The sequence below is a fragment of the Abramis brama genome (assembly GCF_963993115.1).
Source record: "Abramis brama genome assembly, chromosome: 4".
NCBI lineage: Eukaryota > Metazoa > Chordata > Actinopteri > Cypriniformes > Leuciscidae > Abramis > Abramis brama.
Window position 1 is genome coordinate 45,917,822 of NC_139966.1, and position 25,315 is coordinate 45,943,136.

The following is a 25,315-nucleotide window of genomic DNA, read 5'->3' on the forward strand; positions in this document are numbered from 1 at the left end:
TAAAATGACAATATACTGTCACCTAGTGGTTTGACACTCAAAGTACACTTTGTTGCAGACAACACATTTAAGGCAATAATCAAGTAAAAATATATAAATATAATAAAAACAAAAGTATAAGTAGTTATAAGTAATTATAATTATTAAAATCTATGCAATCTGTTACTAAGATATTGAATGACTTTAAATGATTTTGTTTCTAGTTTTAGTGAACAATAACAACACTAATTCCAAACCCTTCTCTGCTTACTCAGCTGTGTTCATGGACTCAAGCGCTTCTAGAGTGATGGATACACCAAGGTTGCTGTTAATTAGCAGTGAGACGAAAAGTGCATATGTTTCAAAAAGTGCAATCATTTCCTCACAAAAAACAATGTTCTTGTTAGCTGGTTATTCAGTGTTCCACTGCCAAAGTAATTTGTTATCCTGGGGACAGCAGCACAACCCCATTATGATTTTTTTTATTTATATTTTCAACTTCTGAAGGTTATCTGGAAGAGCGTTGCCCCTATTACAATTTCAGAACTTCCTATTGAATTGTTCTGCTCTGTGAAGCCTATTATTTGATACCAACCAGCCATAAACCACAGAAATGAATGAATCTAATCACATACTGATGCGATAGATTATAGAATCAAGTTTTAATCATTATACAAACAAAGAGATTCCTGTTATGTGTGTGTTTGTGTGTCTGTGTGTGTGTGTGTGTGTGTGTGTGTAAGCAACACTCCAGGCAATTAATCAATCAAAGCATAATTTTTGAAAGCCAAGAATGGATCTGGCTCCTGAAAGAGCTGCAAAGGAATTATTTAAATAATTGTCTTTTGATGATTTGTATTGTTTGCACTGGGAATAATCTGGGAATCTGATCAACAACACTGGACACTCTGGCACAGTGTCTTCCTTCAAAGAGCTGTTCTCAGTCTTCATTAGTGGCTTCATTAGCGTTCTCACATCTCTGAGCACTCGTAATCAGGTTGATGATGAGAACTGGGTATTTCACGGCTCAAGTTGCCAACTGAAAGAATTATCGATTGAGTTATCTTTATTTTTTGTAAAAAAGAATATTATCCATTGTGTTGTCTTTATTTTTAGTAAAATAAATATATGCCTGTAAAAGCAAAATTTGTCCAAAATTGTACAATTTGTTTTAGTTATATATATATATATATATATATATATATATATACATACATACATACGTATATTTATTTACAGTATGTAGTGTGTGTGTGTGTTAAGCCTATACGTGTGTGCTCATATTTTAAATGAACACTTGTATTATTTTTTATCAAATCTATAAATATATGCTAACTAAAATATGATACGCTACACTAATTTTTAAAAAGGACTTATTTTTTTGTACTTCTGAATTGAACAAACTTTAAAATCTTGAGAAGCAAGTGTGTATTATCTAGGCTATTGTATATTGGTACTGTATGTTCTTTTTATTCATAAATAAATATATTAAATATATAGGCTATAAATTTAATATAAACAATATTTTTGTCTTAATAAATCTGTAGTATTTTATATTATACATAATATATTATACATATTATACATCTATTAATATGATCGAATCAGAGTTAAATATGATAAATATTTAAAATATTTTATTTATATATATTTTTATATGCAAATTTGCACAAACATTTTTCCATTGATCTTGTTCCCTACAGAGCCCTCGTCATTTGGCTGAACACAGGGGTGCAGAATTCTGGGTGATGGTCCCAGGACTTGTGGGATTGATGGTGAGAGCACCAGATGGCTCATTAGTGGCACTGCACCAAACTGGCACTGTAGGGAATACCGGATTCACCAAGCTAAACCAACATCTCCACACGCTATAAAATGAGTTCATGCAATTTAGGCCTAAACACAGACACACAAACACGCATATCATACATGCATGGACCACTCACTCATTTACACACACACTCGACAATGTCACTCATACAAAAGCACACACATTTTTGATTAGAGCGAGGTAGGCCTATATGCAATAACTCATATTGACAGCCGCCTGAGCAACTTGGCTCGGTGCAACAGGAAAGCAAATCTAATCATTGTACGGTCTAAAAATAACTCCTTTCTCGCTCTCTCTCACTTTTGTTCATGTTTATCTCCCCCTCCCTCTACACGGCTCCTTCTGTTTGCTGTCTCACAGCATATTGTCTTTCTCTGCCAACTGACAGGGTAACTGTTTCTGCTCATCTGTCTTTGCCGCCGTTCTGGATGTGCCAAGTTCAGCAGCACACGGGCGAATGCAAGTAACGTCTGTTTTTTGTTTCACGAACACGGTGAGAGTGTTATTGTCGTTAAATGGCACTTTCGGGTGTGGCAGTCTCGTGGTGGGTGTTATACAGCTCAAAAGTCGCCTTGAGATTTTTATTGACTATTTGAGCTGATATAACAAATTTAAACAGTAGAGGGCGCCACAAGAATATGATCAGGGTTTTTCAAGGTATTATTAAAGGAGAAGTTCACTTTTAAAATGAAAATTGTGTAATCATATAATCACCCTCATGTTGTTTCAAACCTGTATGAATTTCTTTCTTCTGCTGAACAGAAAGGAAGATATTTAGAAGAATGTCAGTAACCAGACAGTTTTTGGGTCCCATTGACTTCCATAGTATATTTTTTTCCTACTATGGAAGTCAATGGGACCCAAAAACTGCCTGGTTACTGATATTCTTCTAAATATCTTCCTTTCTGTTCAGCAGAAGAAAGAAATTCATACAGGTTTGAAACAACATGAGGGTGATTATATGATGACAGAATTTTCATTTTAAAAGTGAACTTCTCCTTTAAAGACGGTATTCGAAACCATTTCATTCTTTCCCATGATATTTATTTTTCTCTCTCAATGTCTAGATGTCAAACTCAACTTATTAAGAGTCAATACAAGAGTCAAAATATCTTAAAATGACTTGAATTTTCACTGGAATCTGATGAAACTTCATGTGAGCCAATCGATATCTGTCATAGAGCCACTCAAAACATGACCAGTGAAGTAAAAAATGACCTGTTCTGTCTGCTACTGTCTTGTTTTTGATTTGTCAGATGATTCAGTCATCTGTTTCTTATCATTTGCTGAAAGAGGTGTGACATTCTGAGCAACGGGGCTGTTTGAGAGAAAATAGAACAATGGTTGTAGATGACAGCCAGCTTTGTGTGTTCCACGCTCGGGCACAATGCCATCTCATTCTACCTGACAGCTATCATTATTCTCATTTTTTTCTCTGATTTTCTGTCTCGTTCCTTCGCTGCTCCTGTTATATTTCTTGTGTTTTGATCATCTTCAAATTTTCGCTGCATTTTACACTATAATATTTGAGAAAAAGGCATTTAGGAGGGTTGAGAGAGAGAGAGAGAGAGAGAGAGAGAGAGAGAGAGAGAGAGAGAGAGAGAGAGAGAGAGAGAGAAATAATAAATGGGGAAAAAAGCAAAGCATCTCTGTCCCTACAGGCCTTGGGGCAAAGACCGCACTCTTTTCCTTCAGACAGACTAATTTCCATAGTCATGAATTATTCAAATCATTCAGCCTTGACACTCCGGTCCAACTACAACATACACACACTTTTGCTGCAATAACACACGGGGGTCCAAAACAATATTTTTAAAGAGACACTGCATTAATGATGTTTCTCATGTTTCCCAGAGCGTCCTCTGAAGGCAAAGCTTTTCTTACTTCAAAGACCTCGGCTACCTGTGGATGACAGAAGAATTTGGTGGGTTTATGAAGGTCAATCGGTTAAATAACTCAAAGCCTGCCAAATTAAAGCATCAGGAAGGTTCAAAAGTCAAGAAGTGTTCTGAGTTGATCGTTTTATGCAATTTTTTTAATTTTTAATGTTATTAAAATTATGATTTTTATAATTAATATTTACAACACTGGCACCATTTTGTTTATTATTATTATTTTATGTTTTTTGTCACTGTTTTTGTGTATTCATGCTTTGGCAATATCACATGCAAAATAATCATGTCAATAAAATACCTTGAATTTAAAAATGTCATAATTATAGGCCTACTTTTAATTATTTTTTTTTTACTATTTTATTACAATTATTAAACCCTATTTGTTTTGTTTATTTATTTATTTTCTGTTTTGATGTATTGATTTTTTCTGTGGAAACATTGCTTGTCAAACTGTTAAACTGCATTATTCTCAATTCTCCTGCTCCTATTGGCTGAATATTAATCTTCAAAACAGCACCAAAAACATTGGACTAATGAAAGAGGTGAGCTTAAATATGTTGTCGCAACACAATTTTCTGGGTCCATCCTTAATATCTTTCCTTTGATTATGATTTACAATTGGTTTGGCCTTAATCTCAGTCTCAGCATGAGCCAGATTACCGCAAATCTCAGATTTAGTGTAGGTGGGAGAGGAAAGGATCATTCTTTGATTTGAGCTCAGGCTTCACAGAGGGCCTGTGGGGGACCTCAAGGATGTTTGAAGCAAGGTTGGAGCAAAGAACTATTTCTGATTCCTACTTCCACTTTGGAAAAGGCGTTTTTCAAGCACTTTTGTAGACTGATACAGGCGGAATGGATCTACGATCTGATACGGGAAGAGATACTTCAAACAGTCTGGGACCTAAACATTTGGAAGAATGTCTCATCACCATCAGAGATAAAAAGTAGATAAGTCCCTACCAAATGACTCAGTGATCACAAGTAGCCACAGTTATTAAAGTATTAAGAGACAATCATGTAGTAAAAGAACAACCATTGAAGTTGTCTGTTTTATATTGCAATTTCTTAATGTATTAACTTTACTGAGACTAATATTTCTGGTACCATGCATATTTTGTTTTATTTTGTGATTTTTTTTTTTGGAAAATTAATCCAACATTGCATGCCATAGGCTAAAGTTGAAATCTCAGTTATCTGTTATATTTTATTATTATTTTGGCCTACAATTTATTTGAATTTATCTTATTTTATTATGTCATTGGACCGAAACGTTGGCAATATTACATGCAAAATTATGCCATTGACAACTTGAAATTGATAAAGAGGTAGATAGAGACCAATAGAGAGAGAGAGGGAGAGAGGGAGAGAGCGCGCGCGCGCGCGCGGGTGGGTGAGAGAGCGCGCGAGTGCTCCCTCTGGTCAGTCGGGCAGGTCCAGATGAGTCCTGTATGTCCTCATCCATCAGCTGTGGGGACTTTTGCTCTACCGATTTTCCTTCAAAACTCACACAGGTATCCGTGAACATTCAGACTTCACGTGCACCTGGCGGTTGATCTGAAGCCCAGCCTACAGGGCGTGGAAGAATTGTTTTCGACACTGGATTCCCAACATCGCCCATAGTTCTTCGGATTTCCCTAACAAAGTGTACTGCCTCCCCGGCTTTTCTCCTAAGGAATACTGTTTTTTTTCTACTAGCTTCAGTGATCTATTTGGGAGACGAATAATGTAAATCTTTCCTTGCGGTCGGTCTCTGGCAGTTTACGAACAGAAATCTTGATCTGCCTTCGCGAGTTGTTTCTCCAGAAAGGTGAGTGTTGAACTTTCTGTTTGTTTCAACTGGTTTACATTTTTCAGTCGCGCGTGTTTGTAAACGTTTAAAACAACGTCTGTTCGCTTTATTTCCTTGAGTCTCGCGCGTTACTTACGGCTTAACTCTTACGTTTGCGAAATTCTTGTTAATTAAATCAGATGATTTATGTGATTTAAGTGGATTCACAGTTACCGATTTTGAAGCTTTGTAACACTTACAACTGAAACATCGTGTCTAATTGACATGCAACTTTGTAGCGTATTGTTTCAGTTTTACGTTGATTGTTTAAATATGTAAATAAGCGATAAAGCACGCTCTGGCGTCGCGAGAATCTGGAAAGATATGCAACGTCGATTAGCCTATGCTCCTTACAAAAAGTACCATGGTACTGGTAGCTGTTCTTTACCATAGTGTTTACATGTATTCCAGGGTACTTCCAAGAATTCCATGGTACTGTGTCCAAAACACCATAGCAGTACCATGGTATCCAGAAAAAAATCATGATAGGCTACAATGCTTATGCTTACATGTCAAAAAACATAGAAGTACCATGATACTTTTGTTAAGTGCCACAATTTGGCTTCTATTCACTCGTTTTTTTGCCTTCAAGTCTTTGAGGTCTTAAAGAAACAAGATTTTCGGGATTTTCACAAATTTGTATTTTGTTGATCGTCTAACACAAATGCTCTCCTTTACTCATCCTGTTGGCTTTTAGCCGGATGTTTGTTCCTGTAACACTGTGCTGATGCTTGACATATGTTTTCTTAATAGTGCATCTGGCCCACTCCCACCTAAGATGCTCTTTAGTAATGTGAAACAAGGTTTAATGATGGGATATTTAGTTCTACATGTTGTGTTTGATTGGCCGTGAACCATTTGTCACAGCCCGAAGAAAGCACAGCTATCTCTGTTCCTGTCGTCATCATCTGAAGAGTTTCACTTACCTTCATTTCATTTTCTCCTGGCTTGTTTATTCTCCCAATTACACCCAGCTCTCATATTATACAAGCTGTTGTGATAAAATCAACTGTAATGAGGTAATCAAATTTCCCTTTGCTCTGTAATTGGATGGCTGCGTTGCTGTTTGTATTGCAGTGAAGTTCATTGCTGACAATGTTACACAACTGATCACTTTGAATGTTTATTTATGAGTTAAAGGCATATTATGGTAAAGTTCAAGTATGGAATGTTCAAGTCCAAGTGTAGTGATGGTGTACAACTTGAAAAGCTCACCTGGATGGTTATTCTAGATTGACATTCAATCTCAACCTTTGACATTGACAGTAAACGACATCTAATATTAATACGCAATGTTTCTGGGAAATATCTGCATTCTGTGTGCTTAAAGGTGAACTAAGTAACTTTTTTATCTTAACCGAACAGCTTCGGAGTCTTTGGAATGGTTATATGACTGTTTTCGGGTTGAATGGTGGTCTTCACGCACCCCTCGAGCGCCTGTGAGACGAAAAACCACCCTTGCAACTTTGGGCCGGCGGGCCGCCGGCCGCAACATCAGGAAGTATCGCGTGATATCAGGTCTCGCGATGTAACAAACTGCTTTACGGCACTGCACACATAGGGTGTTTCTCAATATGCGTTCTTCAGCGATCTTGCGTCCTTGTGTTCTCGTTTTACGTCATCATTAACCGTCGAAGTTCAGACCCAATTCTCAAGAACGCAAGTACAGAGGACGCATGAAAGAACCCGGATGTGTTCTTGATACCGAGGATGCATCGAATGCAGACTTGAGCTAGTACTCGCCTGGTGTCCCAGAAGTCATTGCGGCCGGTTCCGAGTTCGTTCTTCCAAGGAAGCTTGGCAAGACCGGTCTCCACGAGAACACAAGTCCGTTCTCTGCGTTCTTGGAATTGAGAAACAGCCATATACTATCTAAACATTTATATGCTAGCCTTCTGTGTATTATACATACCTCAGTGGACATGGCTCCGTGCGTTCGCCGGGTTCTTTGCAAACAAATGCACATGACCAGCGGGAGAAGATGGGACGAGCCAACGAGTTTTAACGACAGTGTTGTCAAATATCTATTCCGAAGCTGTAGGGGGAGTTCTATAGAGAAACCCGCGAGCAAAAAGCGAGAAAACAGCGAAGAAGTCGGCAAAGCTGCATAATGCAGCTTTAATCCTTATAAAAACCCATCCTAACCACAATCCCAACTACCTCTTATAATATAAAGAGCAGTAGTGTTTTTGATTTCATTCATTTCAGTGGGATTGCATGAATGTGATGACTGTTATTAGTGGAATATTAGCTCCATTAAAGGCGGGTTTATTAACAATTAACATGCCATAAGACTTTTGTTCATCTTCAAAACATAAAAGAAGATATTTTTCATAATATCTGAGAGATTTTTGTCCCTCCATTGAAAGTCACCCAAAACTCTGACGGTTCAAAACATTCATCAGACGACTTTTATTAAACCGCTTGATTCATGTGGATTTCTTTTGCGATCTCTTTAGGAACGTTTTGAAGTGTCCGAATTTTGGGTGAATAGACTTGCAATCGGCTTGTTAAGTCTGACATCACGCTTCAATGTTTTAGATGCCAAAAGCAAACTACTAAAAAATCATAATCCAAACCTTTATCTCTATACTGAAATCCCAGATGGCCAGGCAGTGATTTATCTTTTATAAATCGTTAAAATATTGCTGTCCGTGAGACCAGAGACTCTAGCGTGCACTGTGAATTTATAAAAGCTTAGCTTAAATGTGCACTATGAATAAATATTGCTCATGGCTGTTGAGATGGTATTCTCACTTGAGTGGAGGCTTGGACCTGGAAACGGTATTCTGTTTCCTGGAATACAGCATTTACGACTTAACAAGTGGATGGAGGGACAAAAATCTTTGAGATTTCATTAAAAAATATTTCCATTTGTGTTCTGAAGATGAACAAAGTCTTATGGGTTTTGAACAACATGAAGGTGAATAAATAATAACAGATTTAAATAATATGTGGAAATATTCATAAACTTGAAACCCAATTTGCCCTAATTATTAGGCCTATATAAATAAGTTGTTAATTATTAAAGTCATTTGAATATGCATAAACAGGCGCAAAACTTTATTTGGATTCTTCCGTATGAGAAGGATCCTGTAGCTTGAGTGATTCAGAGCAGGAAGTCATTCGGCCCCCTCAAGGTCAAAGATCAATGGTCAAAAACAGAGAGCGTGGAGAGAGAGAGAGAGAGAGAGGGAGAGCGCTCTTTTTACCCCTCTTTCTTCCTCCATTCTTTTTCTCTTATGAGCAATGACTGTGTTTATTTGTGTTTCTTGTCGAGGAACAAGTACGCAGTACACAGTGGCCTCATTCATGCACTTCCTGAGGACTTTGTGTGTTTGTATTTGTTCATATTGGCCATGAAACATGGAGCTGGCTTCTGTGAGTCTTGATTAAAGAATCATGATAATCATGAGAAACCCTCATCTTCCTGTTTTGAGTCACTGACTTGTCTCTAAAGGTCCTTTGGACTGTGATATCAGTGTTGATGAGAGTGATCGTGCTGAATAATTGTCATTAAAGATAGGCGAAGCTGCTGACAGTGTGTACAGTATGTTGCTGGGTTTGTGGTTTCATTGTCTTTGTTTGTACTTCTTCGCGGGGCCTCCTGGATAAGCCCATCTGTGATCTGGATGTTCTCACTTCCTGAGCAACCCACTCATTTATGAGCTAATCATAAAGGCTTTTTTCTCTGGTGTTCTGTATTATGATTGTCAAGAACACATTTGGTGCTGGAATAGTAAAAGTAGAACTGTTTTTGCATGGTTAGGTACGTTTAATGTTGCTTATAATTATGTAACTCCAATTTATTAATTTCCTCCTTGCGCTGTGGACATGAGTTTTGCATAATATAAAATAAGTTTAGACATTATGCTGAAATGGATCTCAGAACAGGGAACTAAAAATATATATTTGTCATTTTATTCACCCTCATGTTGTTTTCAAACCTGTATGACTTACTTCCATGGAACTTTAGAAAAATTTGAAGGATGTAGCCTAGTTGTTGCTCAAAAGCACCATTAGTGTATCATAAAAGTGGTCCATATGACTTTTGTGATTTTATTTTAAATCTTCTGAAGCCATACTTTGGATTTTGAGTCAGTGTGTTGATCTTGAGAATCAATTAAGTCTGATTCAACAAGTCATTCAGGCTGGTTTATGAACTGGATCAACTAATACATTGAAAAGATTTGACTCAAAAGAATGATTCATTCATAAACTCTGATGTCAAGGTATTGTATGGCTTCAAAAGACTTGGAATATATTGTACAAATCATACAAACTGCTCTTATGGTGCTTTAATGTTCTTTTTGGTGTTAAAAAGCCCTAGTCCTCATTTATTTTCTTATATGAAACAAACTGAATTGGTCAGGTTGTTCTTTAAAAAAAAAAGACAATTTTCATTTTGGGGCGAACTATCCCTTTAAATTATTTTCATTTTTTTTTCTCATCTTAATCCCTAGTGGGCTGTTAACTGCTGTGATAGGATCATTAGCTCAGTTGAACTTGAGAAATGGATCAGTTTGATTCATGAATGTATCATTTAAGAACTGTCTGGATCAACCAATTCATTAAAAAGATTTGACTCAGAAGAGCGATTCATTCATAAACTCTCATGAAGGCTGATGTCAAGGCTTAAGAAGACATAGTATATGTTATATTCTAACCATTTTTTTCATACTTTTATGGTGACTCCAGGGTGTTTCGGTCAGAATATTCTATAAAATTCAGCTTTTGTGTTGCACAGAATAAAGAAAGTTAAAGAGCAAAAGGGGGTGAGTTAATAATTACAGTTTTCATTTGGAATTGAATTGATTCCCTATTATCGATTTTCATGGACATTTGTCTTTGGCCCATGTACATATATTATTTCAACATATAAAAACATAATATGTACGTAACACTAAGTTAATAAAAGTTTGGTGGTGAACTATGCCTTTAAGGTCAGCTAAACTTTGTTGGCCCGTATGCCCCTGATCATCTTTCTGTAGGTTGCCCTTCTCTGTCAGCTTTTGCAATTGAAGAAAACATCTTGTCAATTTGAGAAAATCACTTCAGCTCTGAGTCCTCATTTTCTGTGACGCTAATGGATTTCTATGGCCACTAATTTAGGCCTATGTCACACTAATGGATCTGCACTGGTAGATTGTGCTGAGAATAATGAAAAAGCTGCACAAAGGCTGATGCCTATCGAGAAGCCGCCACTTTGCCACAATGCCTGATACAACCTCGTTCCCCCCTCCAATCAGCTTTATTTAATACAGAATGTGGCTTTCGGCATCATATTTAATTATTGGGAATGAGGTGGAGAGGAAGTGTTAGATAAAGACATGCCAGGGCATGTCCTAGAGCACAGGTCTTCTGGGGCTGATGCAGGCAGATTCGTTTGCTCACATCACCCTTCTTGTGCATTATCAGGGGACAAAGGTTATGTTTATTTCAGACTTCCGCCTGGACTGCCTGGTGCATTAATGTTTGTGATGAGAGATATCGTTTTGTTGGATCATTGCTTTTTTGTGCCTATGCTTCTACTAAACTTTGTTTATATTCAGTCACATACTTCAACAGTCATTGATTTGTGTATGGATAACCTCATAGGCGCTGTTCCCTGCTGAGAAGGCATAGGCCTGCTTTTTTGAGAGTTATGATATAAGAGCTGTTTCGCTCCGAGTCAGTGCTCAGTCAATATGTTTTTTTCAACAGATGATACCTTGAGAGAGGTAGCTGGTATAATGCTAATGCTAATATACAGTAGCAATTGTAACTAGAAATGTAAGTGCAAAATCGATTATTTGCAGACATTCATGATTTTATTTAATTATTGGTCTTGGTCTTTTGGATATATCTCAGCTGATATTGGCATCTTACTAATATTTAAAAAACAATTTAATAATAATTAATGTTAACTATAATAGATTTGTGATGCTTAAATTAACATTTGCCATTTAAAATGATTGAGTTTGGTTTTTAGTGTTTTATTTATTTATATTTATTTAGACTGTATAGTATAGAATTTGTATTTTGGTAATTTATTGGTTAACGAAAAATGTCTGTAAATGTTAAATTATGGTGCATCCCTAGCTGCAATTTTTACACTAGTATTTACTTTTATTATTTATTATAAATATTAATTGACAAGGATGTTGGCAGGTTGACTAACTCATTTTTAGTGGTTTGTGTTTTATTTATTTTGACAATAGAATATAGAATTGTAATCACTTAATTGCAGGGAATTGTAGGGTATCTCAAAATGTTTGAACATATATTATCGTCTTGTTGAAATTTTACACTTTGCTCAATTTATTTTTATTATTAATTGACAAAGCTTTTGGTATAGATAGGCTGACTAGTTCTTAGTGTTTTTGAATTTTATTGGTCCTTTATCGGTTATCGAATTTTTTTCGAAAAAATATTATCAGTTGTGCTTCTATCCTAGCTTAAATTCAAAGCAATTTACTCTGTATTAAAAGGCTGTATTAGAAAAATAGCAGATTTTTTTTAAATTGATGCCCATATTGGCTGATAAACTGGCCTGGCAGATAAATCACTTTACAGCGCTGGTGAAAGAATGAAATAAAAGGTAATTCAAGGTCACTATAGCTGATGTCTTAAAGGAACTTCAGTTGGTTTACAGAAATCAGGACATTGTCTCATTCAACTTCATCCTAAAGTGAATTTTTAGACTAGAAAGAGTCCTGAATAGAAAAACTCATGATGTTTGGACTTTGTGTAAAGGTCAGTGTCATCAACACTTCTTCTGTTTTGTTTGTGCAAGTTTCTGACAAACTGGATCTGTATAGGCCTCCGTCCTCTGTACCATGACTCAGTGAATAGGTATGTCAGCTCTGTTTTTTGACCGTACTTGTCATGTCCGTGGGTGTGACTTTAGTGCATGTGCGAGGGTGAGCACTGTCTCTAAATATAGTTGATCGAATTAATTAGTAACTCTGTATCAGCATCTTGCAGAGCACGATTGAGTGATTTGTCACAATAATGTCTCTGGTGCATTTCGGGGTTCACGCGAGACAGGCCTCTCAGCTTTTAAACGGTTTGTTTAGAAACCTGTCACCAACCACAGATCCATTAGCTGCCCTTGTGGGGTGTTTTGGCAGGTGTGTACACTATCTGTCAGGCTGGGAAAAGTGTGTGTGTGTGTGGCCAAACACGTGGGTGGTGTCAAAGAGTGTATGAGGTGAGATCACACTTCTTCTCCTGCTTGTAAGTGACAGCTGTAAGTCTCCTGGGGACACACACATGATGCCACATCCCCCAATCTCCTACTGTGTCTCACAACACATATGGAGCCTCCCACAAACCCGCAACCTGTCGCCCTGTCTGGCTGTCTCTTTTTCCGTAGCTAGCGTCTGACAAAAGCTCATAATGAACTCAAGTGGTCATTAGGATGATTGATTCATTCATCTATTCACCAGGTTTATTATGCTAGAAATGGTATTTAGCATCACGACATGATGATCTGTACCTCAAAAGGCCGTTTTTAATGTAATCACGGTCGCCATTTGGGTTTATTGTTTGTTCGGGAATAAAATGACCTGCATCTTTTACTCTGAATTCAGTTTGCAAGCACTCTGGGGTCAGGTTACGCTTCCATGAACGCTAAATCTCTTTCAACTAGGAACATGAGGACTTTGACCCGGGTTTTACAACGTTACACAATCCTAACAAAAGTCCATTGACTGAGCAGTTATTGAACTAGGTGCTTGTCCTTACAGACGCGCTCTGTGTTCTGACTGTTTAAGGAGGCTTTCAAGATTGAAACTATTGCTGTTTTGAAGACCCTCCAACTGAGTTCTCCCTTCCAGCTTGCTTTTTATTCAGGGTCCTGAAAAAACAAAAACAAGAACATGGTCTACTCCCTGCTTGCCAGGAGACAGAGAGAGCGAGAGAGGTGGCAACATCTATTCATCTCTGCCCTAATGTCAGTCAAGTGCTTCTCATTTGCAGAACTTCAAAGCAGACGCTGCTTTTCTGCATTTAGCTCCATCTAATTTGGATGATGAATGCACTTGCGTAACGGTGCGACTTGATGAACCGCGCAGGAGCTCAACAGGAGCCGCAGCCGTGCAAAAATGGCAAGCACGGTTTATATAAACCCATCCCATTGAGTCATGTAGGTCTAAATGTTGAATACACAAAAACACTTGGAACCGTCCCATGGTCTTCAGCCCTGGCCAAAAGCAAGGCCCATGTGAAATGACATATGGCTGAATCATGCAGCCTTTGTATAAAATTTTTAACATTGTCAGATGAATTTGTGCTATTTCATGTGTTATGGCTTCTGAAAAGGTGATATTGTACAGTTTAATTTGACAATTGCAAGCCTTGTAGGTAGTGAACCTACAAGTGGTTCTTAGAGAATACTTTATCAGATGCTAATTATACAAATCTTCCTATCCATTTTCATAATTGTTTTCCCATGAAATTAGTGGTGTAGTTGTTACGGTTTCTCAAACGAGCGACCCCATGACCTCTTTTGAATACATTTATTTGTCCACCTATTGCTGTATTTTGTGTCTTTTTGCTTTTATTCAGGTTTATTTTTTTTCATGGAAAAGCTGCTTAAAAGACTTGCTAGTTGGCCTTTTGTGTCTGTGATATGTACCGGTGAATTGCTCCTTGATAACATTGACACAGCGGGAATTAATTCCTCCACGGGCATCAGCGGTGGTGCCGTTAATCCTCAAACAGTCCAATTTCCTCACACTGAGCTTTAATTTTAATTATCATCTTTAAAATACTGCTAATATTTTGTCCTGCTGCGCTGTGCCAGTAGCCCTGAGCTGTAGGATATTTCCTCTTCCCTTTTTTCCCGGGATCAGTAATATTAATTACGGAGACAGCCTGCTTCTGGGGCTTAAGGCATGATGATCTGTGTGTGTATTGAAAACATTTAATAAGTTTGCATTCTTTGTCCTGTTGACAATGAGAGACGCTAAGAACCACAAGCATTTTGCGGGCATGGAATGTGATTAGTGTTTCTTTAAATGTGTTCTTGCATGTGTTTATCCTTGGGAATGTGGAGGAAGGAGGGTACTTGAATAACAACTGGAGTCGAAGTTCATTTAAACATCGACTGTCAGATCTTGATGTATTGAGGAGGTGGAGTCACAGCAGGCCTGATTTTCATGGTCACAGATTATGCTATCACTGTATGCTGACAGAAGGGAAACTCCCACCTAGATACCTGACTGGAATGCCTCACTTCGGAAGTTCTGGAAGTTTAGGAATGGAAATTAGTCCCAGCAGTCACTGTTTAGTGAGTCATAGGCATAGTCATCTGCCTGATTGGGATCTCATAAACCTTAAAGGAGAATTCCGGTATTTAACACTTTGAGTCTATTTTGTAGTTTGTTTTGGATGAACTAGAGTGGTGGACAAATAAATTTTGACACTGGTTCCTGTCTCGACTTTTTGACTATTTTAGAATTGCCCTTGACCGCTTTAGAATGGGAGTCTATGGCCATGCACAAACATGTCCTTAAAACAACCCTTAAAGGGACACCAGGCAAGTCTGAGTGTCTGAACTGTTGTCCCTCCCCCCTCGCCACGAGCAACCCAGCTGAGCAGAGGAACTGGCTATTTCAAAGCCAGTTATGTCTACCGAGGCAAGTAAAGCAATATTTTCTTTCCAACTGATGGTGATTTTTTTTATTTTTTTATTGTGTTGTCATGCATACTAGTATTTTTACCGGTAACGAACGATATGAACGAGGCGAACTGCTTTCGTGTTTGTTTGTTTTTGGGAGAATGGGCATGAGCATAAAAAAAATATATATATATATATATATATATATATATATATATATATATATCAGAGGCTAATATTTGTCTAAAGTTATATTAGCAAGGTCTATAAGTTCATCTGGTAGAATGACGGTTTACCTTTGCTTGTCTAAGAAAACATCAGAACGTTTTTTCTAGCTCGATCATGATATATGCAACGTTTATTGCCTATTATCAGACGCTTTGACTTAGTGACATAAAATAAAAGTGTAAGTTACACAAATAAAACCGACAGAGGAACGGCTAAACAACTACAGAAATCAAACGTGTTTGCTAATGACAATGCTAACATCAAAGTTATAGTATCTAGCGTACTAGTAAGCCCGTAACAGACAGCGATCATAATAAAAACCTTTACGTTACAGACAATAGCAAACATCCTGAGGTCACAATTACTTGAAATTTAAATATTAAACACAGTTTATTCCAAAGATACTTACAAGTGCAACAGCAAGAAGGCCAGGTCAGCATCCGTTTTGCAGGCTTCTGTTTCTCTCAGTTCTCGCCATTCTGAAAAAGCCGGTCCCATATTTACTCGAGTCTGACTTCTTGCTCGGTCAGTCCGTTTCCTCTTTCGTTGGTCCTCCGACAAAGATTTCCTAGCTTTCTGCTTCTTTTTTACAGGCTCAGCCATAACTAAATCTATCGTTGCCCTTTGCTTATAGTAGACATTCTCTGCTTATAGCTAGCCGGTGCTTGAATGGGGGCGTGTACGTGTGCAGTGCCGTCAAGCAATTCGTTACATCGCGAGACTTGATATCACGCAATACTTCCTGACGGCGAGGCCGCCGACCCGCCGGCCCAAAGTTGCAAGTGAGTTTTTTCCGCTCTCGGGCACCAGGGGGGTGCGAAACCACCACCATTCAACCCAAAATAAGTAATATAACCATTCCACTTACTCCGAAGCTGTTCAGTTAAGGTAAAAAAGTTACCTAGAGCACCTTTAACGTTCGTTTTCAAAACTGTGCAACTCACCGAGTGGTTAGCGGTGTTCGTTGATGTTCCAAAACAAGTAGCGTAGCGAAATACAGTTTCTGTCGTGTTTTATTTGGCATTTTGTAAAATCCCATTGATTTCCGTTGGAGGACTCGTTGCTCGTTGATATTACTGCGCTACCGGAAACGGAAAGGGGGCTGTTTACATTTGGTTGTAGTCTTTTAGGTCTTTTCGCTCGGTTCTCTGTCTCTCAGAAGGCTAGCGTGAGCAGAGCAACGGAAGTTGCGGAAGAGCGGAAGTTTATACGCGGTTGTGAGGTATCTGCAAAAATAGTTCCACTACATTGCGCGGATATATTTGTTTTTAATCATCAACGAACACCACTAACCACTCGGTGAGTTGAACAGTTTTGAAAACGAACGTTAAGGGTTGTTTTAAGGACATGTTTGTGCATGGCCATAGACTCCCATTCTAAAGCGGTCATGGGCAATTCTAAAATAGTCAAAAAGTCGAGACAGGAACCATTGTCAAAATTTCTTTGTCCACCACTCATCACTTTCTTCATCCAAAACAAACTACAAAATAGACTCAAAGTGTTAAATACCGGAATGATCCTTTAAAAGTGCAGTCTTTAAGAATGACAGCTAGTGTTCGAAATAGGTACTGCAGCCCAAATTAAAAATATTGGAGATTGTTGTTTCCCCCGCCCCCTCCTCCTCAGACTCGACGCTCACGCAACAGGAACAAGCGCAATTGACAATGTAAGTCGAGGAGACTTACATACTTATGTAAGTTGATGAGTTGATTTATCCGTGGTTTAATACGCTCTCGTTCATAGAGATTTTTAGATGGATACCGAAGCTTTTTGCTTGCTGCAATATAGGCTTGGGCGGTATCCAAATTTTGATACCGTCAAACCTCCTCCCTATTTTACCGGGGTATATGGTATTATCGTGACTAATTAAAAATTATGACATAAGGCTCAGACAGCGTCACCAAACTGTTGGCTTGTGCTTACACCGTTCAGAAACTGAATACCAGATCGGGCAAAAAAAAAAAAAAAAAAAAACCAAGCCCAACCTGTGCACGTTGTGTCCGAGCTCGGCTGACGGCATTAAATGTAATTATGAGTGCGAGCCCGATTTAGACTTGACTATTTTTAATACGTGGGCCGTTATAATATGGCGGCGCCAAATAATTTTTTAACGCAGGTGCTGAGGGGGTGCTAGATAATATAAATACTATTAATAAATGATAAAAAATGGGACACTTAATATATAATATTGAATTATCTTAATTATCACAATTAAAGTATTAATTTTATTAAATTAAACAAGCACAACATTCAACATTCAATCAAATATTATTAAGGATTTATTATTATTAATACATTTTTTCAACCTAATATCTCATTATTTTGAAATGTGTGCGTGCAACAAGCAAGTAGTGCATTTGTAAATCCGGTGACACGCGTCCATTGATTTTTATTAATACAACTTTTCTGTCAGCGTCTGCTGCAAAGATTAAGTTGACGATCGCCATCTCTTAGTGAACACGCATAGGCTATATAGAGAGAAATGCAAATCATGGATTACATAATCAGAAGGTATAGGCTAGCCTTTTTCTTTTCGTTTTGAATTGTTTCGTTTAAAGAAATTGACGATCGGCATCTCTGTAGTGAACGCGCGCGCGCCTATAGAGAGAAATGCACATCATGGATTAATCAGAGTATGCTGCCTATATTTCTTTTCGTTTTGAATTGTTTCGTTTAAAGAAATTTACGATCGCCATCTCCATAGTGAACGATAGAGAGAAATGCACATCATGGATTACATAATCAGAGAGTAAACTAGCCTATTTCTTTTCATTTTGAATAGTTTCGTTTAATGAATTTGATGATCGCCATCTCCGTATGAACGCGCATAGAGAGAAATGCACATCATGGATTAAATAATCAGAGAGTAGGCTAGCCTATTTCTTTTCGTTTTGAATAGTTTCGTTTAGTGAATTTGATGATCGCCATCTCCGTATGAACGCGAATAGAGAGAAATGCACATCATGGATTAAATAATCAGCGAGTGGCCTATTTCTTTTCGTTTTGAATTGTATCGTTTCATGAAATTTCAAGCTTTATTTAGATATAGGCCTATCTGTCATGTCTGTGAGGCATACACTGAGTTTCGGTTAATTTGTGATGAGATTTCAATGCAAGTGACCGCGGCGCGCCAGCGCACGATCATGTCATGATATTCTCTGCTATATTTTATCCAGGCAATTGGTTGATGAAAATTTTATTAAAATTAAGATACAATTTATACAAAACGAAATTCACTTTAAAGAAAGGCCTTTTACAAAACGAAACTTAATTAAGTGGTCAAAATGTCTGACTCCCGATGCATCCCATCTTACTCGTGCTGTTCACTTTTTATTATCAACATAGATGAAAAAATAACATCATAATATTTTAACAAATATGAACTAATGCGCTTATTTAATGAACTCAGGGCAAAATGCATCCTTGCAGCAGTGAGTGGGTGGTTGTTTCGGAGATCCGACATTAGGTTAGAGGTGTTTCCATCTCTCGCGTTCACCATTTTATTGCACAATTTACAAATTGCCTAGTCAGTATTTACCGCCTCTCCCTTCTCTCTCTCTCTCTCTCTCTTTCTCCTCCACACTGTCACTTGATGACAACCACACATAAGCATTTTTAGGCATTAAATAAATTATATTTATATATAAGTGCCGGTAATGACGGTATTGAAACTGATACCGTTGCTATTTTAAGACCCCGCGGTATATGATATTACCGTTATACCGCCCAACCCTACTGCAATACGCTGTGTTTCCTGCCAACTGGCATTCCAGGGTGTCAAAATACTATTGGAGGAACTGGCAGTGGGTGAGATCGCACAGACCAAAACAAAAACAGACATTCCAGCACGGAACACACATTTCAAAGTAAAATAACTGGCTGTATAAGTGTTTTTCAGAGAAACAAGTATGTGAACTCAGCATGTTTCCTAAATATCTGCAAACATATTGTGGTATTTTTATGATTTAGTAGAGTGAAAAAGTTAGATACAGCACCATTAATGATAAGCATGGCTTCCTTAAGACCAACTAGTCATTGAAAAAGCTATCAACTAGCCAATATCGAAAATATGTTGTATTACATAAACCTTACTTTGAAGCTTCAATGATTTTCTATAAACTTTGTCGATTTCTAAAGGGACATAGGAAGAGAGAGAGACAGAGTGCTGCTAACTTGGGAAGTGAATGACCTGTTAACTGATTGACCTTTACTTGCCCCCAGGCCCAGTTGCATTTAATGGGCAGTAAATCACCTTGTTCTTTCTGCAGTGTGACCTAGCACCAGTTATGGGCTTCCCAGAGTGTGTGATAAGTATGTGCTGCAGTGTTCATTTTGACAGATCAATGCAGCACGCGCACATAGAGCGGTTATGCACAGGTCAGAGATGATAATGCATGAGACAAAGTTATATACAATATAGCGATGGTAGTGTTGAGTGGTTTCTTTCTGGCCAAGTCTTGATGGCTCTGTTCTCTCAGCACACAAATCCGGTTTGCTTTTCATACCCGATCTTTCGATTGACTGAATGCCCAGTAATTTTGCACGTGATGAAATCTTTTCATTGTTCGTGTAATTAATATCTGATGTGTTTTCATTTGTTGCTACACAGCAACTCAGGGCTTTTTGTTCGATGTTACATACTACTGGGAAAAACAATTCTTGAATTTTCTGGAATTATTCATTCCAAAAAATAAATTAATTAAAAAAGCTATTAATTGGATTTCAAACAACATATGAATGTAGTTTGCATCCAATTTCAAGGGTTTCTGTGCTCTTCAAAAAAAATGCAATGGTTTAGAAAAAAAAAATGCTGCCTGAACAAAATATGATATCCATGTTTTTAGATATGGTTAGTTAAACAAGTAATAGTACACCTTCTCAACAAGCCACGTGATTGTGTATTGTATAATTGTACAATGAGTACAATTGAGTTACGTTCTTAAGTTTAATACTTGGGTTTGATGTTCGTCCAATCCCTAACCCTAAGTATGAGTAATATTAGTAGTGATGCATTTATGTTTGAACTCTGAATCTAATCTGGCATTTCCAAGTTGAGCTGGGTGGGAAAATTCATTCTACACACACACACACACACACACACACACACACACACACACACACACACACACACACACACACACACACACACACACACACACACACACACACACACACACACACAGTGTTTTTTTTTCCAATGGCTTCAGTGATACAGTGAACAGATAATGTAGAGTGCCCACATATGTCTGTGTGAGAAAGAGAAATGAGTATACGTGCAAAATGGAGATTTAACCAATTTCACGTATAGATTCTCATACATAAACAGCCTAATTTTGTTCTGTGAATGTGTTCTGTGTATGTTTGTGTCGGAGTCTCTGTTTCAGCTCATGAGCTTAATTTCCTGTGCGCTGGCTTGCTGCCCGCCTGATGTTGGCTGCATGCCTGTCTATTTCCTTCTCTTCCTCTCCCTCTCTTCTGCTCTCTGTCATTCCCTTTCTCTTTCCCTTTCTCTTTCTCTTTGCTTAGTTCCAGCTCTGACCACAGCAGCTTTCCCAGAATTCCCTGACAGTGTCCCAGCGTTCATCAAAGTTGCCCACTGCATCAGTCTCTGTTAAACAGAAACAAATGTCACAGTGCTGCTCTCGGAGGCCTGACCTCATCTCTTCCTTCATGCACACGCACCAAAAGATGAGATTCTGTTTGACTGACTTATTCAGCAAAAGCACAGCAATGTTGTGGCCTGTAAAGTGTAAAGTTCTGTTTTACATACAAAGTACGTACCTCACGCCACTTGTGGGGTAAAACACTTTGCTAGTTTTGGCCTCTCTCTCTCTCTCTCTCTCTCTCTCTCTCTCTCTCTCTCTCTCTCTCTCTCTCTCTCTCTCTCTCTCTCTCTCTCTCTCTCTCTCTCTCTCTCTCTCTCTCTCTCATAACGCTTCATGTTTAAAGAAACAATACAGCAGGCATTAGCTTAAAATGTCGTCTTCCGTGGTTAGTTTTCTATTTTCTTTTTAATCATAAAAAGAGATGGAAGTTTGTTAAAGTTAGTTAGATTGTCAGTATGTTTATAACTAGTTTCCATATAAATCCAAGCTTTCTTTGTTTTCTGTAAAGATAATATGCATACACATGCACAGCAATTATCTATTTGAATGGGGAATGGCTAAAAATTACTAAAATTTAATAATGTATTTCAATCAGCAATAAGTTAATTAAATCATATTGTGTTTTGTTTGCTTAAGTTATGCTAAAAGGCTAGTTTTTCACACTGTTCTAATACGCTACTGCATTTAAGTGTAAACAAACCGCCGATGCCTCTATTTTCACATTAATTGTTATGGTTTCTACGAAATATTTTTGTGCAAGTTGTCCGCCTTGTTTATAGCCTGCTGTTTCCAATAATAGCATATCTGGTTTAATGGAACATTTTATGAATGCTCTATGAAGAATGAGATTGGTTACCATCACAGTAACACAAGAACGCATGTTAAACTTGTAAACAGGACCTGTTGTCTCTATTAGCATTACATTCACATCTTCACGCAAAGTGTTTCTGTCTTTAAAGTGTTCACTAGTTGGAATGTCCCATGGTTCCCAACCCCCTCTCTTGTTCTCGCTCTGCTGTCTTTCTTCTCAGCATGCTGTCTCACTAGTGAGCCATACAGAGCAGAGCTGAATTCCTCAGTTTAATATATGTAATTAGTCCTACTCAGTTGCAAAGTCTAAGTAATGGAAAGTACCTTACGGAGAAACATGCCCGAGTGTTCTTGTGTCAGGTTTTGCTTTCCTTTTTAGACATCATAACAGTTTGATTATGCATTTACTGTGACCTGGGATCAGGGCCAGAAGATCTAATGCATCTCTCATGTCCTGAGCTGCCTTTAGGAGAGACATCCCTCAGATGTCAAACAAACCTCAACAGCTACTCCTGGCGATACAACAAGCTACGCTATCGCCTGCGCACGCGCTTGAACAGGCAAACAAACCACGTAGTGTTTAGATAGTGAGCTGGTTTGCTTTGCAGCGCCATTCCTCTTTTCCACCCGGCTATTGCCTAAGCGTTTGAACGACCTCTGGAACATCGGCTCTTATCAGGCAGCGGCCGCTGTGCATTCCACCGAGATAAGAGCTCCAGCCGGCTTCTGTCAACATGAAGTGCAAGCGAGTGTGTCCGCGATCACTTCTTTTCGTTTGCAGCGTGGCCTAGTTAACCTTCCTGTGAAACAAATGCGCCGGCCACTGTGTTTCTCTCTTCGTCTCCAAGGAAAGGACTGATGGGAGATTATCATAAGGAGTGTTTCAGTGCAACTCGGGCACAGATCGGGAATTATGCATGAGGGTCGGCACACCAGTTGCCCTCTCAGCCAGTTTTAATCAATTATAGAGCCACACTCTGTGTGTGTGTGTTATGAATTGTCCGACAGAGCACCCCGTGCTCTCTCGGGACTCACAGATACTCTTGCTTCTCAGATTGGATACTGGCGTAGCCCCCATTGCTCTTTCATAACCTTTCTGTCTTGTGATCAATAATGTAATTCAGTGAGTTTGATATGAGTCTGAATCCAATCTTACCTGCTCCGCCCAGCTTAACATGATTCTTCTGTGGTGTCCTTGAGCCATGATGCGTGTGTGTGTGTGTGTGTGTGTGTGTGTGTGTGTGTGTGTGTGTGGTGTGGGGTGAGGGGGGGATTGGGAGAACGAGAGCAGGGCAGACTCTCATTAATACTTGAGTTGTAGGTGGTAATAGTCGCAGGCTTGTGAAATGGCAAACCATGTAAGGGAGGGACAATCACCCATAACATAAAGGCTTGGATATTCTTAATGCATTTTCCATTAGCTTGGGTGGTGTGCAGACACAGAACAGGTCTCTACATTACAGATGGTTGGAGGAGAGGGGTTGAATTGGTGCAAATTGTTTTGACTCAATAGCTCACTATATGCATTTTGTTTTCTTATTATTTTAAGAAATTTTGTTTAAAACACATGCCAAGTTCTTAGAAATGTATTTTGTATTCATATAAGTTTTATAAATGTATTTCTTATTTAACTTTCAAACCATTTTCAGGAGAAGTTCAAATGTAATGATTAAATGTAATGTTGTGTAACTATCAACTAAAAAGCAATAACATAATTATTACATAGTTATTACATCTAGAATACATGTTAGTGTTACACATCTTAATCATTATTTTAGGTTTAATTATTTAAGTGTTTATTTAATTATTTAAGTGTTTTTCAGGGTAAAAAGTATTTTCATAGATATCATGAATTATAAATAAATACAGGTTATAAATACAATAATTAAGCATTGTATGCAGTTTTTCTAATATAAATGAATATCTTTCTAAGACATTTCTAAGAAGGTTTTTGCCAAAATACATAATGACGTATTTTATTATATTAACAAGGCTTCAACAGAAATAAAAACACATGGTCATCATAGAAGAGGTTTTTCCAAGTCATTGTATGAATGAAGAAGTTACTAGATCTACAAAAAAAGTCTCAATTTTATTTAAAAAAAAAAAAAAATTGTAATAAATTTGTACCATGTATTTAGGAAGAATCACTCAGAGGGAACTTATTGTTTAATAGGAATGTTGTTCCAGGACTAACAAAAATGTTGATCCAGGAACACGTTCTACTTACCTATACTGTTTGGTTTTATTTTAACCTGGTGTGCAGTGCATTGTGGGTGGAGAAAAGACTATGCAGCCTTACCATCTCTGCTTCTTATGTTCTCACTCTGTGACATAAGTAATATGCAGTTAGTCTCAACTTTATTAGCTCAGAGTGTCTGAGCCAGAGTCTCCATCTCTAGAATTGCTGAGATAAGAGCATCTGCAGGTATGAGGTGGGTGGGTGTGTGTGTGTGTGTGTGTGTGTGTGTGTTTGGAGGATGAGAGTGCTGAAGTGATTAGAGGCTGATGTACCCTGTCTGTTCCATTATACACACTGACCTCAACACACACACACACACACACACACACACACACACACACACACACACACACACACACACACACACACACACACACACACACACACACACACACACACACACACACACAAATCAATTCTCCTCACACAAACTGGAGTCTTAACCGGATTTGTGATGATGGTGTCTGTCTCATCACACCACGGAGCAGCATTTTCTCCGCTCGAGTTCTTTCCCCATGCCTTTCAAAAGCTTTGTCATCATCATCATCATCCTCCTCCTCCGACCCATGCCAGCATTTTGGTCAGACCTCTAGTCTGCAGTAGCCGATGCTGTTTTAATAAGAAAGTTCTTGTTACCATTGATTTTTTTTTTTTTCCTCAATTTTTTTAAACTCGCTAGACCGTATTTTCTTCTTCTCCAGACGTATTTAAATGTCTCCTGCACTCAAGAAATTTTAATAAAATGTGTACCTGGAACCAGTGGGCAGTGAGATTAGACTCCAAACCTGTCAGAGCTGTCAGCTTTCAAATTTCTCCATTAGACCAGCAGTTATGGAACAAGCGCGCTTCCATCTCCATGACAACTGTCTATTCCGAAACTCTCAGCATGGTTCTGGCTCCGCCTCCCCCGGTACGACAGGCTTGACCCTTCACCTCTCTGTCTCTTTTTGTTGCTTTGATAGTGGTGTGTTTTGTGTTTTTCACAATTGTGGTGTGTTCCTCCTGTAATTGACCCTTCACAGGGAGTTTGATTGACAGGCCATCTGACCAATCACAATCCGCCATCCGCCGAATCCGCCATTTTTGTCCGACAAAGCAGTCAGGAGAATGTCAGATCATTCCCTCTTGCTATTGTGTATTATGGGCGTACCAGTCCAGTTATGAAGAGGTACACAGACCGAGGTGTGTTTAGAGGCAGTGAACCTCTGCTGAATGGCGTGTGTTCACTGGCTGCATTCCACAGTTCCACTTGTCATTTCCTGTAATTATGCTTCTTTACTGAGTGTCTGCAT

At 38.3% G+C, this 25,315-nt stretch overlaps 1 protein-coding gene across 2 annotated transcripts in view; it reads left to right on the forward strand.

Moving 5' to 3' along the window:
• The first annotated feature begins 5,099 nt into the window (after positions 1–5,099).
• Positions 5,100–25,315, forward strand: part of plxnb2a.1 (plexin b2a, tandem duplicate 1) — a 109,449-nt gene continuing 89,233 nt past the window's right edge. The window contains exon 1 of one of the 2 annotated variants that reach the window (XM_084112007.1): positions 5,100–5,512. The gene's annotated coding sequence lies outside the window, so the exon portion shown is untranslated. The remainder of the gene's footprint in view (positions 5,513–25,315) is intronic. The other variant, XM_084112008.1, reaches the window with a different exon arrangement.